This window comes from Engraulis encrasicolus, chromosome 17, assembly GCF_034702125.1.
Source record: "Engraulis encrasicolus isolate BLACKSEA-1 chromosome 17, IST_EnEncr_1.0, whole genome shotgun sequence".
Taxonomy (NCBI): domain Eukaryota; kingdom Metazoa; phylum Chordata; class Actinopteri; order Clupeiformes; family Engraulidae; genus Engraulis; species Engraulis encrasicolus.
Window position 1 is genome coordinate 46,885,747 of NC_085873.1, and position 2,500 is coordinate 46,888,246.

The following is a 2,500-nucleotide window of genomic DNA, read 5'->3' on the forward strand; positions in this document are numbered from 1 at the left end:
GGGTTGACCAGTTTGTGTGAGCTGCTTATGTTACACAGACTCAACACGTTACAAATTTGCCCATGTTCAATATCTGCTGTATTGTATAAACTGAGCTCTTCTCTGACCACCAGGAATGAAAGGCCTTCCTGCTCAGTTGGGAGAACGTCACAGCAAAGAAGGTGAGTCACTCTTGTAAATAAGTAGGCCTGCACCGATTGTCATTAGGAGGAAAAGTGTGGTTGTCTAGTATACCTGTTATCATGCACCATGTCTTTCAGACATGCCTGTCATGGCTTAAATGGCATCTGCAGTCACAGAAGATGGGACACAGAGAGCTGCTACATATGGAGAGAGTGCCATTCAACAGTGAGCCCACCCAACAGGACAGTTTGCACTAGGTTGGATCACAGCTTATTGAAGAAACATGAGAAGAGCATTAGTCCCTATATCTTTGATCGAACATATAATAGTACATAACCAACAACCTTCCTGTTTTCAAAGTGTTGCATGTGCAGGGAATCCCAGGTTATGTTGATTAAAAGGATGAGTATTTTGACAGTGAAACACCACAGCGTAGTAGCTGGCAGTGCTTTGCCGCAACCTCGTACATGCTGTTGTACAAATGTGTATGAATGACTGTTTTTGCATAGAAGAACTGTAAATAAAATTACACATTTGAAAACTGTTGCCATGTTTTTTTCTTTGAGCAGCAATGATTAAAAAAATGTAAAGAAGGAAGAAGTATTGTAGACTGTTTAGTGTTGAGCACAGTTTAATTTACTTCAAGTGACAACATACCTTAACCTTTTTTATATGCATTCACAGAAAGGCAACAGAATCTTATGGAAAAAAAAGTTGCACTGGGTTATTTTATATACACTACTTACATACACAAATTATTTACATACATTATTACAGTACATGCATTTACTCCACCAATTTTATATTAGTCTTGGCGCTCTTTCAATTTAGCTTTGATCCTGCGCCACAGGTTACTGCTTTTGCGATTTATCAGAATGTCATGACTAGATGGGGGGGTGAAAACAACTCAGCCTCTGAAAATATCCTCTGTGTGACTAGCAACATAATGTGCTCCAGTGTGCATTTGTCTGTCTGTTCACCATGATTTTCTGCAGTCCAATAGACATGCTGGTCCAATCTGCTGTTTGTTTCAGTGAGACCGGGACAACTATGTTCTAAAAATGACTTCAAGTTGTTAAGGTGCTGTGGGCTAAGCGATGCGAAAGAGTGAAATTTACCTGCAGAATTACGAGCAGTGCGCTGTGGGCACACTGTGGCTAAAGGCCTTGTAAAAATATCAAATCTACAGTATAGTTATACGTCTCCCTCCTGGACTGCATGTGGAAAATGGCATTTGTTGACCACCCGGGCCACTACCGGATGTAGCCTGTTCCTTTTTTTCCCCTCTTCAGAGCCCATGGTTATGTGGTCAGGTATGAAGCCGTCAGGGATATCTGTTGACACATTTAAAAAGATAGATGCAAAATGTGCAGTATGGTTAGCTTAGATGTAATCTTGCAAAGCCAATATGTACAGACTGTCATGGCACCAGCTTTAACTGGGGGCATACATTTGTTGTAATGTAAATCTTTGTTCCAGAGGTACCTGACACTTAATGAAGCCCCTAGGTGCTCCATGGCTGCCACCAGGAAGAGAGCTGTTATGTTGTTCCTCACACCGTCTTCGTACCCATTGAATGCAGCATGTTTGGCCCTGCTTTGCATTTCTGCATCTGTGAGAAGGGGACTTGTTGTTAATGATGGTGATAGTTTGTAATACAGTGCAAGCAGACACTTTTACACATCTCTGTCGTTGGACATGTGCGTAGGTTACAATCCCAGCGAGGTTATAAAGAAATCAAAGAAATAAAAGAATCAATAAATCAAATAAAAGTGAAACAATCATATTGCATGTGTGCCTATAGCAATGTAAACAGTAAACCATTTAGATTAGCATAGAGGCTAAGAGGAAGATGCCCTGACGCCAATCATATCCAATAACAATATTGACATATGTATGGATGAACAATTGTCATATTGTGCTTGCGCACGACTTCAGAGCAACTATTGCATCAAGATTCAAGATGTTGACTTACCGTACGTACCTTGAGAACGCTGGGTTAAATTACAGCAGGCATGCGACAGGATTTTTCGGAGAAGTTTCACAAGTTTCGATCAAGTTCAGCTGGGCGCTGGTTTACCCTTTCTCGTAGGGAAGTTCTTCAAATATCCATGGGCGGTTGCAGATATTACCATTTGTCCTTAGATATCCCCTGCACATAGGGCAATGTTCGTTTATAGAAAGTTTACTCCGTTTACTTCCAGCCGCCGCCATGTTTGTTGTGATGAAAAGTCTTGCCTCCTGCGTGGTGTCGCTGTGAACTACGTCACGGATTGAGTCAACGGGAGTGGCTGAAATGGCGTGTCAGTCAAAATGACGGACAGATTCTTAATCCAATCACATGCAAGAGTTTTGAAAAAAATGGTTCATTTGGAAG

General features: G+C 41.4%; 1 protein-coding gene and 2 long non-coding RNA genes across 4 annotated transcripts in view; 1 reads left to right on the plus strand and 2 right to left on the minus strand.

The window, feature by feature from the left end:
- LOC134466894 (uncharacterized) overlaps positions 1 to 1,033 on the plus strand; it is a 2,303-nt gene extending 1,270 nt beyond the window's left edge. The window contains exons 2-3 of the long non-coding RNA XR_010038437.1: positions 114 to 161; positions 261 to 1,033. This is a non-coding gene — a long non-coding RNA (uncharacterized LOC134466894). The remainder of the gene's footprint in view (positions 1 to 113; positions 162 to 260) is intronic.
- Positions 1 to 2,500, minus strand: part of LOC134466892 (protoheme IX farnesyltransferase, mitochondrial) — a 112,274-nt gene that overhangs the window by 26,728 nt on the left and 83,046 nt on the right. The gene's annotated exons all lie outside the window — the stretch shown is intronic.
- The window catches only part of LOC134466895 (uncharacterized), a 1,524-nt gene continuing 65 nt past the window's right edge, over positions 1,042 to 2,500 (minus strand). The window contains exons 1-3 of one of the 2 annotated variants that reach the window (XR_010038439.1): positions 2,108 to 2,500; positions 1,609 to 1,735; positions 1,042 to 1,457 (exon numbers count right to left, since the gene is read on the minus strand). The exon at positions 2,108 to 2,500 is cut by the window's right edge and continues 65 nt beyond it. This is a non-coding gene — a long non-coding RNA (uncharacterized LOC134466895). Of the gene's footprint in view, positions 1,458 to 1,608; positions 1,736 to 2,098 lie in introns of both variants that reach the window. The other variant, XR_010038438.1, reaches the window with a different exon arrangement.